The sequence below is a fragment of the Rhinolophus ferrumequinum genome, chromosome 6 (assembly GCF_004115265.2).
Source record: "Rhinolophus ferrumequinum isolate MPI-CBG mRhiFer1 chromosome 6, mRhiFer1_v1.p, whole genome shotgun sequence".
NCBI classification, from domain to species: Eukaryota; Metazoa; Chordata; class Mammalia; order Chiroptera; family Rhinolophidae; genus Rhinolophus; species Rhinolophus ferrumequinum.
This window is the reverse complement of record NC_046289.1, coordinates 24,533,211-24,547,509: the sequence shown is the minus strand read 5'-3', so window position 1 is coordinate 24,547,509 and position 14,299 is coordinate 24,533,211. Positions and strand designations below refer to the sequence as shown.

The following is a 14,299-nucleotide window of genomic DNA, read 5'->3' as shown; positions in this document are numbered from 1 at the left end:
CCTGGAGGTAGTGTAGCCCAATGGAGAGGGCAGTGGATTGGTTGTCAGGTAACCAGGTGTCTGGTCCAGGAGCCGCCCTTTACTGGTTCCTACCTGTGAGGAACTTAGGAGCCCAAGGTGGGGGAGGGAGTCAAGGCTTGTGTCCAGGAATCAAAGAAACACCTTGGTAATGAGCAACTGCCACATAAAATAGTAGCCACCAGCACTGCCCACATGCTCAATGTGTGTGAGTATTGCTTACCATTTACTCCCATCTGAGGAATGAGGAAAGGCTGGCTCTGAAAAGTAACTAGTTCCAGGTCACAGCCTGAGGTCATAAGTGAGGAGGCAGGATTTGAATCCAAGCCTGCTGACTCCAAACCAGGTCTCTCTCACAACGTGCTCTGTCTGTGCTGAGCAGTGGTTCTCAAACCCATTCTGAGACATTGGTTCACGGGGCTGGTGAGGGGTAGGAGGGCGGTTCAAAGTGTAAAATCTGCAATGCTTCTTAAGCAGCCCAGGTGGCACCCAGGTACTGGATCAGGGAAAAGGCCTGGCGTAAAGGAGTTTCCAAGGATCCACTGCTCCTCACTCCCCAAAGGATCCACCTGCCATAGTGCCATGTCCTGCCCAGTAGACATGAGGGGTCCCAGGGAGCTCTGGGCAGACTTTGCACTCAGCTAGCTCTAGGGCTACCCGTGGCTATTTCGGTACCTGAAGCCCAACTGAGTGCCTATGTCTATTGAGCACTTATTATATGCCAGGCACTGTGCTAAGCCCATTGTAGGCAACATCTCATTTAACCCTTACTTTTATTAGTCTCATATTTATAGGTCAGGAATGGTATACTCAAAAGTATCTATTTAACACCAAGAAGGCAGTAATAGGGAAACAGACGAAAAAAAAGACATAAGACAGAAATCAAATAGTAGAATGGCAGACATAAATCCTACCTTATCAATAATTACTTTAAATGTAAATATATTCAAAACTCCAACTGAAAGGCGGAGGTTGGGGAAATGGGTTAAAAAAACATGATCCACCTACGTGCTATTTACAGGAGACACACACTTTAATTCAAAAGCACAAACAGGTTGACAGTAAAAGGATGGAAAAAGATTTACCATGCAAACAGTAACCAAAAGAGAGCTGAAATGGCTATGCAAATATTAAGACAAAATAGACTTTAAGACAAAAATTCTTATTAAAGACAAAGAAGGATATTTTATAATGATAAAAGCCTCTGTCCATCAAGTGTATATTACAGTTAGAAACATATATGCACCTAATAACAGAGCCAGAATACATGAAGTAAAAACTGTCAGAATTGAAGGGAGAAATAGAGACTTCAATATTACACTTTCAATAACGGACAGAACAACTAACAGAAGATCAACAAGGCAATAGAAGACTTGGACACTGTAAAGCACAACTAGACCTAACACATATCTATAGAACATTCTACCCAACAAAAGCAGAATACATATTCTCAAGAGCACATGGAATATTCTCCAGGACATATCATAGATTATGACATAAGACAAGTCTCAATATATTTAAAAGGGTTGAAATCATACAAAGTATGTTTTCCAATCAAAATGAGATAAAATTAGAAATCAGTAAAAGAAGGAAATTTGGGCAATTTACAAGAAATGAAAGTTAGAAATAACTTGTCAAGTCCTCACAGCGCAGAAAGGCCACTCCCTCCTTACCCAGACCATGTTCTCCACACGTTCTGCACGTGCTACTCTGGGTGCTACTATGAGCCCTAGGAAGCCACAGATTTAAGACTTTTGCAAATGCCTGGGTAGCCTCTCTCCCATCCCCACACTGCACACACACTGAACACGCCGCCCAGCTTGAGCCCAGAACCAAAACATCTGGGGGAGGGAGAAGGCTTTGAGGCTGTAACAGCTTGTTATGCAGCCCTGCCTCTCCCTGGGAAAATGACCACAGGCAAATATTTTCACTCCCCCAGCCAGTCTACAGAATATCCAAAAGGCAGATCTTTCCCAAAAGAAGGAACTAACATTTATAGAGCACTTCCTCCATGCCAGGCACTTGACATACCCTAATCCATGCTTACAAGCTTCCCATCAAGATGTCTTATGGTCCCCATTCTACAGAGGAAAACAGGCTTTGCTGTTAAGGTGGCAGAAGCAAGATTTAAATCCTTGTTGTCTGCCTTCAAAGTCCCTGGTCTTTCCATCATCCTTCTAGAAAAAAATCCCAAATCTACACTTGCTGTGGGCCGCAGAAGGAATGCTACAGATGAGAACCCCACAAAACCAGCTGTGGACCTTTCCCTTCCCCATATTCCCTCCCAGAGCTGCTGCTTTTCCTGGGGGCATTTCCAACTAAAGTAAAATATATAACACTCACCCCCAAGAAATAATCCCAGCCCCAGTCCACCAGAAACAGGCTCCCCTCAAGATTGGGAGAGCACACAGTGTTTTGAGGTAAGGGACTACAGACGTGAGTTGGGAGTTGCAGGGTCAGAAGGATCTCACTTTGGACTAACAGCCTCCACACTACATGGAGAAAGGTGGCTTGTACCACTCTTCAGAGCCAACCAACAAATCAGGGCCCAGCGAGGGAAGCTGAACAGATTACAAGTATCAAGGGATGTCAATGTTCACTTAGTCCAATTCATCATTCCACAAAGCAGCCCAGAGAAGGAAAGAAACTTGCCTTCGATACACAGTCAAGAGCAAGCAAGGCCCAGAATCAAGGACCCAATAACAGTGCTTCATGTCTCCATTTAGACAGACCTCAACTTTGGCAAAACACGAGGCAGGGCTTGGAGCCAAAGTGAAATCCCAACAGCACAAAAATAAGACTTTCCACTTAACCATCTTTAACATTTCTCAAGGGTGCTACTATGTGCCAAGCCCTCTACACACACGATCCTGTTTAATCCTCAGAGCAAGGTAGGTATTATTGCTCTCCCCTTTCTCAGTGAGGAGCCTGAATATCCAAGGGGTCAAATCACTTGCCTGAGGTCACTGGACTATAGAGGCAAGGCCAGGACTGGAAATCAGAGCCTTTTCTGTAAACTTCCTCCCCAAGGCTTCAGACTCAGACTCCTGCTTGCCGTGCCACACCAGGCTGTCTGGGATGGAAGCCAGCAGCTTCTAAGCTGCTCACATCTTCTCCCTGACGAGCGGCTTTAGCTGGCCTGAAAACCTCCGTGATGTTCTACGAATGTGGCTGGTCAGGTAAGGTAAGTGAGAGAGGCCTGGGAGGAGAGTGGCTTTGGAGATGAAAAGGCTATTGGTGATGACCACCACTGGACCAACCTGTAGAAGGCTCCATATCTGTTCAAGAGGAAGCCACACCCCTCCCACACTCTCCAACCCCCCCACCCACGATTGGCCAACAGTTCTTTAAAAATAAAGCCGACTCTCCCCTGACTCTCCCCTGCTTGTCGGATGCTCCACATCCCCATAGGGCCCAGGCTCCTGTCCCTCCCCATGGCACTGTGAAGTCTGGGGCAAGTCAGCTCCATGCTTGAGTTCCTGCTAGCGCCAGTGGCCCCCACCCAGGGTACTGAGCATCAGCCCCAGCCACAGAGACCCACTTCTCTGCATGGGGCTCTCAGGCAGGTATCTTCCTAAGAACTTAAATTCCTAAATAAAAACTGGTCATTTCACATCCTGAATAAGGGAGACAGATAGTACCTACCTACTCCAGAGATCATTGGCCCAAATCTCTATCTCATGACTGATGACACTGAAGCCCTGAGAGGCAGTGACTTGCCCAAGAGTACACGGCTGATTACTTGGGCAGAGCTACGGTCGGGGCCTGGATGTTCTCCTACTCAGCATTCCCTCAGATGTGGCACTGCCAAGTCCTTGATGTTTGGCTCATCTCCTTCTTGGTAAGGAGATGGAGCAGGGGGTATAGGGTGTGGTGTCTTCATCAGCCCAGGCCCTTCTGCCGGGCAAGCTCCAGAAGGGGCCAAGACCTACCGGATAGCCAGGGGCTAGGGGTAGGGACATCCTGCTGGTTTGGAGCAAGAGAATGGGAACAATATAGCTCCCCAAGACCTACTAGTGACCAAGAAGCACAAAAACTTGCTGCCAGAGAAGGGGAGGTGGGTCTCAGCATGGCTGCCTGGGCCCTATGCGATGGGCTGCAGAGCAGGCCTGGAGAGCCACCTGCCTCACTTGCCTAGCAATCCAGTCCGTGTCGCGCCCTTTCTCAGGGCCCCGGTCAAGATCCAAGGCCTCAGCCAAATGCTCACACATTCCTCTCATTTCTCCAGTCTCTGAGCAGCTGCTGCAGGGCCTTTTCTCCTGTGTTGATTTATTCTTCATTGTTCCTGAAATACACCCAGAGGTCTTTGGCACCAGCACTAGCACAGCATCCAGCCCAAGCCCCAAGTACACACTAACCAGACTCTCTGGGACTTGAGCCAAGCCAGCTGGAATGACAGGCCCCAGGGTCAGACCCAGCAGCCAGCAAGGGAGACCCAAGAACCCACCTACCCCCAGTCTATGGCCCCAGAGATGATCTCAGGACTACAGAGACTAGGATGTTTGGGGAGGAGGGGACACTTGCAAGGTCTCCCCTGAGGCCTAAACTAAGCCTTTCCACTGCTGTGCATGAGCGACTCCCCCAGCAACCCCCATACACAGCTCACCCCCCCATAGCCAGTAGCCCTTCACAGCAGGACCTCAGAGCTCAGGCTGGGCTTCTGGTTGCCCTGTGAAGTGTGTGGAGAGGGAGGTTTCACAGGGGTCTTCCCCACCCTTCCCAGCCCAAAATATCTCCCCTATCAGCCAGTCTAATGGTGCGTGAATTCCTACCACCAGCACTTCATTCCAAGGGTCAAAGCATTGTTCCCTGTGTGCACGAAAATAGCCCGGAGAAGTGTGGGAGCTGCATGGTAAAATGAGAGTGGGCTATAGGGTTCGACAGAATGTGTCCCGGCTTCTCTAATCATCAGCCTTTGTGGGCCTCGGTTACTCTATCGGTAAATGGGCACAATATTTTCATCTCGTGGGTATTGTAGGATTAAATGAGGTACATATATGAAGAGCCTAGCACAAATTAAGGGCTCAAGGAATGTGATTTCCTCTCCCCCTTGCTGGGCAGGAGTAGCATTATTATCAATCTTCAACACTTGGGGGGCGCGGGGCTGGATGGTCTTCTAAGTTTCACAGCTGACTGAGAGCAGTGCTGGCGAGGCAGGGGCAAGACAAGAAGACGAGGAGTCTCAGCAACAGCATTAGGCTCTGCAGGCATGCAGGGTATCTGGCCTAGGAACCCAGGAGCACACCTGGTACAGGCCTCCCCTGGACTCAGCTGTGCCAGCAGGGCCTGCAAGGACTAGGCGAGACAGAAGTCCCCAGATAATACCTGGCAGAGCTTCCAGGCCTATAATGGACCCTCCACCCTCCTGGGCTCACTGAGAAAAGCAATAAAAGCACAAGTGCTAGCACCTGAGGGAGGCTGGGGTGGGGGGAGCCACAGGAAGTCTGAGCAGAGACGCCAGAAGGAGGGTGGGGGCTGCAGGGAGCAAGCAAACCTGCTCTGAGGCCACCACAGTGAATGTTCCACAAGTGGAAGTGCCCGCCTGGTTATTTTTGGCACCTCTTCTGCCCAAAGCCAGCAAGGAAAGGCAGCTGCTAGCAACATGGAAGGGCTGTTTACGCTCAAGTGTGCAAGCAAGCACTGCTGCAGGGACAAAAAAGAGCACCGGTAGTCACGGTGCCGAGGGGCCTCTGCCCCTTTCTTCCTCTCCTGACTGTCCCTGTAAGGTCCAATCTGTGCGCTGCATAGCTGACATAGCCTGGGTACTTCTGCTTTCACTCAGATCCAGTCTCCCGACCGCAAAACTCACTCACACACACACAAACAGACAAATAAATAACTGTGGAGCCAACTGAAGACTGACCACACCCAGGAGCCGAGACAGTATTCCTCGGGGCTCTTCCTGCACTGAAGCGGCCCTCCCAACTTCCAAATTTGGAGAGGCAGGGACCAGAGGCTGCTCCTCTTTCCTTCCTCCTTAGGTGAAAGTGGAGACAGCCGACGGAACCTCAAGGAACTCACTGCCGCTCAGCTTCCCCATTTGAAAATGAAAGAGTTGGACTAGATGTCCCAGAGAGTTTTCCAGCTCTGGGATGACTCCTGGAAACTGGGGAGCCCAGAGCTACGACCAGGGGCCAGCTGAGGAGGTCAGACAGAATAAGGTCAGGTGGGCAGGGGATCTGAGTCACAGCCAGGTACATGCCCCAAGAGTGGCCACCAAACTGGGAGGGAGAGGAGGGGGGAAGAGGGAGGGAGATCAGGGGGAGGAGGGAAGAGGAAAGGAAGAGGAGGAAGGGGAGAAAGACCAGCTTATTTGTACTCAGGGTTCCAAGCGGTAACTTAAGCATTTCTGAGCTCCTTTGTCAGTTCTGGGGCCTTCCCCTCCAAGGAAATGGCAAATTCTGGCTACAGCAGTCTAGATTGGGGCTTCTGTCTGCCCAACTGCTGAAAAAAGCTGGGAACTGAAATCTCTCGCCATTTTCCTTCTCTCTGGACCCCATTTCCCCAGAGAAGTTGGGTAGCCTCAGAGGGAACCCCCTTCTGGCTGCAAGCCTGGTATACTTCCCTCTCTCTAAGCTCTGGCCTGGACAAACCTTGCCCTGGCTGTTCCCCTCCCCCCTTCCTGAGACTCCCTAAGGAAGAAGCATTGCCTGGAAAAAATAATGCTCACAGCATGAGCTCCCAGTGGCTGGAGAGACGGGGAACAGGGAGCACCTTCCCGGCTGGCCACAGCACCAGGCTAAGTTCCAGGAAGAGCAAGAGCAAGAAACACTGCCAGGGAAGCCTCAGGCCCCAGCCCCACTACTCCCTAATAGTCCCTGCAAACCACTGCCAGCAACCACGTCCCTCAGGGAGACCTCCACCCCCAACCCAGCAAAACCCCAGCTCTTTCCTGACATGTGGCAACTTTCTTCTTATATAATACCTTGGTGCCCCTCCCACTCCTCCCTCCCCCCACTCCCCGCCCCGCCATTTCAATTGGTGAAAGAGCCAAAGTGCTCTTTGGAGGGACAACTCCCACCCCAGGCTCCACCCAAACCTCTACTGAGGTCACACTGCGTGCGAGGCTTCAGGTGAAGCAAAGACAAGGGGACTTTTTCCTGGGCTGAGAAAGCAGCCTTCCTCCCACCCACGTGAGCAGTTCAGCCTGAGGCCTGGGTGGATAGGTTCCCGACAGCACAATCTGATCTCTGGGAAGCTGAGCAGGGACAGAATCACTTGCAAAGGTGCACAGGCACCAGGGTCTGGGCTGGTCTAGGCTTGAGTGGATCACAGGCCTAGAGTTAGAACGAGCTTCATTCACAGAAGCCCCAGTGGCCTAGAAGAGTGCCCTCGTATCAAGAACAGGACACCCTTCATTACCTCTTCCCTGGGAGGAGCAAGAGACAAACAGCTGAACCTGGTGGGAACCAGTGAAATGCTAGCCATCATCTGTTGAGTACCTACTATGGGCCAGTCACTTTGCACACATGATCTTTTTTAACCTTCATAGCAACCCTATGACGTATTATCATCCCTGTTTTATAGATAAGGAAACTGAGGTTCAGGAAGTTAAGCAATGCTCAAAGCCACCCAGCAAATGGTGAGGCTGGAGTAGGGGCCCAGGTCTGCCCAGGCCTCGCTCAGGTGTACCCACCAGGCTTCCTTCAGTCACCGTCCACACACCATCCAGGAATGGTGTTCTGAGTGTGGGGGCAGAAGTGGGTGTGGACAAGTTTTGCTGTTATTGTTCCCAAGTGTATGACTGTGAGAGCCCCTCTATGTGTGTGTGTGTTGGAGGTGGAGAGAATGTGATCTGGACTCCAAATAGCAGTTTCTAACACCGAGGTTATGCTGTAATGCTTCTGATTCATAAAATGAGCTCACAGTCTCAAGGTATCCTGGATGTCGCTTTGAATGTAAATGCAGATCCCTTAAGTAAGAACTGGGGATTTCATTTCAGCACACTCCATCTAGCTCCAGCCCAGCATACAGAGTTTATTTAGTTCGGTCCCATACAATCAGAGCACTCTGGAGCAGAACCAACCCCTCCAACAGATGTGACCACTGGTTGCATTTCCTGCAGCCTGTGGTGAGTCAGGGAAGAATGGAGCTTCCAGGCTGTTTCTATACTGATGCACGCTAACACATAGGAAGGGTGCCAATCAGCCTGTCCAAAAGAAATGCCCAGGTTAGCAGATTCCCAGGCAAAAGGCTCCATACTCTTTCACCCAGAGGTCCCGCTGGGGTCAGGATGACCAGGATACACTCTCCAGAAGGCCAGCCATAGGGTAGTGCCAGGAAACTGGGTTCACCGGCATCAGGATCACCCACAGGCTGACCCTTGAGAAACCAATGGTGCAGTATGTGTCCCACCAGCAGGACTCACTGGGACCGCCACATGCCAAGCCCACATTTTCCTGAGGGAGATGGTTCATTAATTTTTTTCAGCTAACATATACTGAACACCTACTAGACGGTGGGCACTGTAGGAACAATATAGAGCTTACACTAGAGCAGAAGCTACAATAATAGTGAAACGTGCTTTCAGCATTTCACGTATACCAACTCATGGAACCCTTACTGCAACTCTGTGAAGAAGGTAGAGAGACTCTAGCTCTGCGTTTACGTTTTTGACCACCACACTCCAGTATGTACACAAATGACTATATAAGACGGAAATGGGTGTTCAGAAGGAGGCTGAGGCTTCTCCAAAGAAGTGGCATTTGAAACAGGTCGAGAAGGACAAGGAAGAATCTCCCAGCTACTTGTGGCCATCCCAACTCCACCGCAAGCAAGGCTTCCTCCTGGGAGACCCAACTGCAGAAGAGGGACTATCAAGGCCAGAGTCTTGGACCAAGCCCATTCCCCTTCAAGGACACTAAGCTTCACGTGCCAACACCCTCCCTCCCCCCGTCCATCCTTCTCCCACTCCTCTCTTCTCTCACTCAGGGGCCCAGAGGACTTGGTGTTTCCACTGGGCAGCCCTTCCCTGGGTTCTGCAACCACAGGAAGCCCTCAGCTGAATCTGTAACTGCATATTGTCTTTATTTTCTCCATTTATTAAAAGCAGCAGCCCACAGGCCTAAACACCCCAGCTATTTTTAAATCCCACATTTAACTAAGTTGAACTCTCATCCCCATGGGCACTCCAGGGCACTCTTTCTTTGCTAGGGTGGGGTGAGGGGCTGACAGAGCCACAGGGAGTGGGGGATTCCACTTGGTGCTTAGAGAGGCCACACTGGCAGTGGGCACACTGTCTCAGATCAAGCCACATGGAGGAAGGGGGGGTGCCCTCCAGGTTCTTCACCACCTTGTCCCCTGGGAGCTACCCAGACCAGAGTAACCAGCCAGAGGCCAATCCAATTAAAGTGGAGACTGAGCCATCGCCATGCAACTGAGATGGTTTATCACAGTAATTGAATGTTTACACCCCTGTTGTTCAATGTCCAGAGCAGTAGGAAAAAAAGGACCCCTGAATTCTCAACCTGGAACGGTTTCTCCTTTCCCCTTAGTCCTGAAGCCATCTAACAGCCTGTGGAAAGGGTGCATTTCGCTGATTATAAAGAGGCATGTGCCACACCATCCCTGGGAGGTTCTGCAGCAAGACAGGTGGTTTCTTCCCCTCAACCTGGGGCACACCGGGGAGGAGAGGCTTCTCCTCAGAGCTGCAGTTCTTCCACCTTCAGCAGTCCTCCAATCTCAATCCTGAAGCTGCAGGGACAAGAAGAGGCCAGACCTCCAGGCCACCACCAGACCAGGCTCCCCCTGCTGGAGCAAGCCATACTTCCCCTCCCCCCCAGCCACAACTGCCAACAGGGATCCCCTGCACACACGTGCCCCTGGGGCCTCCATAGTCAGCTAGGGCCAGCCAGCAATCTTCACCCCACCTGCCTAGCGAGGCTCCACAGCCTGGCACACAGGTACAATGTGGGATGGTTGAAGCAGGAAGTAGCCACCAAAGTTGTCACCAACAAAGTTTTAAATGGGGCGAGTAACTTCCCCTTTCATCCTTCCAGCAGCTCACTCTGGAGGATGGAATGGAATATCCAGTGGCCTCCACTTTAAGTGGCAGACACGACCTCCAGGTCTGCCTTCCATGGGGCTGAGGTTTGAAAGCACCAGGCCCTCACCCAGAAGCCTGGATGTGGGCCTTCAGAGGGACAACCTGATGCACACACTCCAACCAGCCATATGCAGGGGCCAGACAAAACCCCGGCTCCCGCGTTTTGGAGAGGCACCACCAAACCCAGCACACCACGAGGTGCCGGGAAAGCTGCGAAGGTCTCAGAGCACGAGATTCCGGGGGCTGCGAGAGGGATGACAAGGCTGAGGTGCCCCCTGCAGCTCTCGGGTGCTCTGGGTGAAAGCAGCCTGTCCGCCTAAACGCTCCAGCTGAGGCCCTTACTGCACTTGCCCCAGTTCCTCGCCACCCCTGCACCTCTGTCTCCAAACTCCCAGCGCGGCAATTTCCATGTCTACTTTTCCATGCACACTGTTAAGAGAAGGGGAAGGGGCTCCCGCGTCAAGTTCCTGCATTTCACGAGCCCCTCCCCGCGCCTCCCGGGCCTGAGCTCGGTCACGCAAGCCAGTCCCTGCGGACACCACGTTTCGCTGAGGCGGAGGAGCAGCCGTGTTCCTGAGTCGCCGCAGCCGCCGCCGCCGCCACGGCTGGCCCAGCGGGTGGGGAGGGTTGTCCTGCCCTGGCCGAGCCCGGGTGGGCGGGGGCCGCGCGCGAGCTGCGTAGCTGCACAAACACGGCGGGTTGGCGCTGCACACGCAGCTGCGGGCCGCGGGGTGCGGGCCACAGAGTGGCTGCCTGGCGGCCAACGCACGTCCACACCCACGCACACCCACGCACACACTCCCACAGCCGCCCAGGCGGCAGAAGTTGACGCGGGGCTCCCCCCGCACCCCCGCTCGGGTAGGCGCCTGCAGAGCTGCAAGCCCGCGCGCCCAGCCGCGACCGCTTGCACGCAGCCTGGGATCGCTTGGCCGCCGCGCCAGGGCGGGCTGCGCCTCACCGCGTGCAGGCCTCGGCAGCCCACCCAGTAGCCTCACTTACCCGCTGTTGCCGAAGCTCCGGCAACGGCCGTCCCCTTTCCGCCGCGGGCCGCCGCCTTCGGTCGCCTCCCAGACTCCAGCCGCCTGCACACACTCCCTGATTTTAAACACAAACAGGCGCCGCCACCTCCCCGCGGCGTTCGCAGGGCTTCCACCAGCCCGCGCCTCCCGAGGCTGGGAAGTTTGCTGGTAGGGCCCGGGCGGGACGTGCGGGTTGTCACCCCTCGCTCGCCGCGCAGGAGCCTCAGCGCACCCCGCGCTGGTGGTGTCCGCCTCGCTATCGCTCTCCCTCCCTCCGTGTCACCCCCGGTCCTGCGATGCAGTGTCAGGATTGCACTGCTCTGACTCATCGGTTGAGCTCACAGCTTGAAAAAAAAAAAAGAGAGAGAGAGAGAGAGAGAGAGAGAGAGAGAGAGAGGGCGAGAGGCAACAGCGAAGGAGGAGGACTCTCTGGCTTGCTACAAAGGATTGCACAACTCGGGGCTGGGAGCGCGGAGCCCCAGCGGCCAGCCGGCGAGCGCGGCACGGAAGCGAGCAGGAACCAGCTCTACCACTTCATCAGCACAACTGTCTCGGGTCGGCCTCTCCACCAGCAGGCCCGGCGCCGCCCACTTCCTGAGACCAAATAAGGCCGGGGAAGGCGTCTTTAAATCTCCAGCAGCTTGCTGGGGCTGGGGATTTCCAGCAGACCTCACCTCTACTCCGGAGTTAGTCGCCACCCTCCCCCAGCCCAGGCCGGCGCCCCCAATGGCTTTGCTGGAACCAACAGGCCACGCGGCTCGTTCCTTTCACACCAAGGTCAGGAGGAGACGGTGACGAAATGTTTGGAAACCCATCGGGCCTGCCAGGAAAGTGTGTGTGTGTGATGTTGGGGAGGACACAAGTCGCTTTCTTCCACAAAGAATTACTCTCTGGTTTTGGATACGGTAAATCATGCTCGATGCTGTCCAAGGCACTTTATTAACAGGCTCCCCAAGTTTCACTTTCGGCTCACCAGCATCCTAGTAGTGTAGAGGCTATTGAGAAACTGGCCTCAGCCCCTACAGAAGACCCACATCTCTATTACTTAGGTGACGGAAAGCTCCTGGGTTTACTTCTGGCAACTGAGGTCAGAGTTGGAGGGAGCTTTTCACTGCGTGCCCTCATTTCCCCTGTCTTCCCCACCATCCTCCTGATGCCTCTTTGCCTGGCTTCTGGGAAGATGGAAACATTTCTGCTCAAGAGGTTCTTGCTAGCCCCACATTCAATAAGGCTCCAGGGCCAAGAGAAAGTCCAGGGAAGGGAGCTCTGTTTTTCCTGGTTCCTTCCACTTTTTTGTTTTTGTTTGTTTTCCCCAAGGAGATGGGTCAGGAGATCTTCCTTTCAAGGAAAACCCACTGAAGAAATACATGGTGTCCCGGCAGCCGCTCCCCCAGACCCAGTCCTGACAAGCAGGTGCATCCCTTGCTTTTTTCAGGGAGACGGGGAAGGACAGGAGAATGTGATTCTCACAGCCCCTCTGAGCCTGCAGGGCAAGAGCCTCCCCCCCCTCCCATCCCCCCTCCCCTTCAGTGGATGACAGAGACAATACTCACATCTTATGCCTAGAAACCTAGAAAACCCCACACTTGCTCCTAAGGGACATGACCTTCCTGTCCTCTTCCACCCCTTTGCTGGCAGGAGCACCTGTGTGCATCGAGGGCACACCCCACCCAGGAGGAAAAGGGCTTATTTGTACGCTATGATAGATATGTCAAAGTAATGACAACTTAAAACAGTCTTATCTGCAAAATAAAAATAATTATGCCAGGGAACTGGACTAGATGACCTCCTGAAATGCCTTCCAGTTTAAAATCCACGATTCTATAATTTAAAAAAGTGCATGGGGAAGCCAGGGGAACCACCTCCAAAAAAAAAAAAAGAGTCCAGACTCTCAGATTTAGCATCTGCTATGAGGGTATTGTTCCTGACAGTTCTCAAAGCATATCCCCACACACATGGCTTAACAATCCTGCATGTGAGAAGAGTTTTAACCCTCTTGTTCTATGGATGAAAACACTGAGGTTCAGAGAGGTTAAGTGACTTGCACAAGATCTGAGGGCAAGCCAATCATTTGTCACCTCTCTGCTTCTCTTCCCATCCACCCTAGAGGAAGGCAGTGAGCAACTGAGCGACTGAGGTGCTCAGGTATATTTGGAAAACATGCGATATCATGCGTAATGGGCCCCCAAGTAGAGGCTAGACACTCAGGACTCCTGGCAGAGGCTCAGGGTAAAATCTTTTTGTTTTTTCCATTTGTCTGGTTTCTTCCTTCCCACTGACACCTCATCCAAGTGAGGGAAGCAAAAGCAAAGCCACCTGGTCTCCAATGCCCACTGCTGCCTGGTTTCTCTGGAGACCTGTGGCCATCCTGACCTTCCCCTAGGGCCCAGCCCCTAGAGCTGGCCTTGGGCCAGCCCAGAGCAAGCCCCTGAGAGGCAGTGCAGACCAGTCCAGGGATGTTCCCAACCAACCAGAAAACCCAGCTGGGGAGCGCATTCCTAGAAGAGTCTGCAACCATGAAGCCAGGGCCCAGCCTCCAGGGAACAAGTGGGAGCCACTCCAAAGGGCACTCCCCAGCCTTGTCCCGCCAGGACTTCCTCCCTGTCCCATGCTGGACTGCTGAACCTGGCCCAGGAAGCAGCACAGGAAGTAGAGGTAGGTGGCAGAATACATGAGAAACAGAAGTCAGCAACCTGGAGGATACCTGGTCATCTTGGAGCAGCTCATCCCTTCACCCCAACTAAACTTCCAAATTCAGACCACGTCAGTAAAGGAAACGAGGGAGGAAAAGGGGCTCGTGTGTACGCAAGGGAGGAGGGCTCAAGACTGTCCCAAATGGCCCCTGCCTAGCAGGAGAAGCCTACCTCCCCAAGGCAGGCAGATGAGGTTGTGCAAAGTAAACTGCAGCTCTTCTGGGAAAGCCCTGGAGGTCAGTTTTGCTGCAGATATGACAGTGCAAAATCACTGACATGTGAAGTGAAAGTTTTGGTTTTAGAAGCTCCAGCGCTTCCTCCAGACCTCTGGAACAGCCAAGAAGGGTACCATTTGGGGAAGGATAAGAAAGTGTTCCAAAGAGTGGGCTTTTCTCCACCATCAAACTTCACAAACAACAGAAATGAGAGGAGTACACAGCTCCAGTTCACAGGGAGTGCATCTGCTGAGAAACCCTCCAGGAAACAAAGCACCTCAGATTCCAAACCCTGGGTCCCAGTGACGG

At 52.8% G+C, this 14,299-nt stretch overlaps 1 protein-coding gene across 3 annotated transcripts in view; it reads right to left on the bottom strand.

Annotated features, from left to right (window-relative positions):
• The window catches only part of MIDEAS (mitotic deacetylase associated SANT domain protein), a 64,691-nt gene that overhangs the window by 28,932 nt on the left and 21,460 nt on the right, over positions 1-14,299 (bottom strand). The window contains exon 1 of one of the 3 annotated variants that reach the window (XM_033107206.1): positions 11,063-11,830. The exons of the other annotated variants lie outside the window; for them this stretch is intronic. The gene's annotated coding sequence lies outside the window, so the exon portion shown is untranslated. Of the gene's footprint in view, positions 1-11,062; positions 11,831-14,299 lie in introns of those variants that run through there. 3 annotated transcript variants of the gene reach the window in all.